The sequence below is a fragment of the Monopterus albus genome, unplaced genomic scaffold (genome assembly GCF_001952655.1).
Source record: "Monopterus albus unplaced genomic scaffold, M_albus_1.0 scaffold296.1, whole genome shotgun sequence".
Lineage (NCBI taxonomy): Eukaryota > Metazoa > Chordata > Actinopteri > Synbranchiformes > Synbranchidae > Monopterus > Monopterus albus.
The window spans coordinates 289970-291043 of NW_018128176.1; the positions used below are offsets into that span (position 1 = coordinate 289970).

The 1074-nt window shown below is 33.7% G+C and overlaps 1 protein-coding gene across 5 annotated transcripts in view; it reads right to left on the minus strand.

Annotated features, from left to right (window-relative positions):
• sanbr (SANT and BTB domain regulator of CSR) overlaps positions 1-1074 on the minus strand; it is a 28478-nt gene that overhangs the window by 25840 nt on the left and 1564 nt on the right. The window lies entirely within an intron of this gene.

A 1074-nucleotide genomic window follows, 5' to 3' on the forward strand; every position in this document is an offset into this window, starting at 1 on the left:
AGGATCCCCAAATGCAGGTGTGAAAAACTTGTTGCATCATTCCCAAAAAGACTCATGGCTGTATTAGCTCAAAAGGGTGCTTCTACTAAATACTGAGCAAAGGGTCTGAATACTTATGACCATGTGATATTTCAGTTTTTCTTTTTTAATAAATCTGCAAAAATGTCAAATTCTGTGTTTTTCTGTCAATATGGGGTGCTGTGTGTACATTAATGAGGAAAAAAATGAACTTAAATGATTTTAGCATATGGCTGCAATATAACAAAGAGTGAAAAATTTAAGGGGGTCTGAATACTTTCCGTACCCACTGTAAGCAAGGGAAATAAATGTATTAAAATAACCAAAGCTCAGTAGTTCTGGACAATTATCGATATAGCTGTAATATGTATAGAAAAGGAAAATAAAGTTATGAAAGGTAACTAAAGTTATGAGACGTAACTAAAGCTTATAAAGTAACTAGAGTCTATAAGACTCAAAAATTACACAATGAACATTCCTTTGTTGTCTGCATTGTTTACTGTCTGTTTATACTGCATTTATTATTCTTATTCTATTACACAGCCTTATGCTGGTTTACTGTTTGGCACATTGAGAGCCGATGTACCAGAGTCTAATTCCTCGTGTGTCCGTCACACCTGGCCAATAAAGCTGATTCTGATTCTGACAGTGAACTGAACATCTTTGGGATTTGAACCACTGGCCTGAGAAAACAATACATCTAATGGTGTCAGCTTCTCCAGCTTATACCAGTTTCAATTAAGTTTAGCCATGTTTCTATAATGAAATTAACATTCAGATTTACACATACATCATAATAAATTGGCTCAAAATAATGTATTTTTGAAGAATGTTATTTTCGGTTGTGTAATGCTCATTAGTCAACAGCGTTAGATGTCAATATTCTTAATTTTCTACCACTAAATACATTTCAGGCTATCCTGAAGGCCATGTAGAGCTTTACTCCGAGATAACGTTAGCAGCTGTTAGGTATTTTTAATCAGATAGATATTGGTTAGATACTTTATGTATTAGAAATGTTTAGTGGAGATAGGATGTCTAGTTAGACTGTTAAAT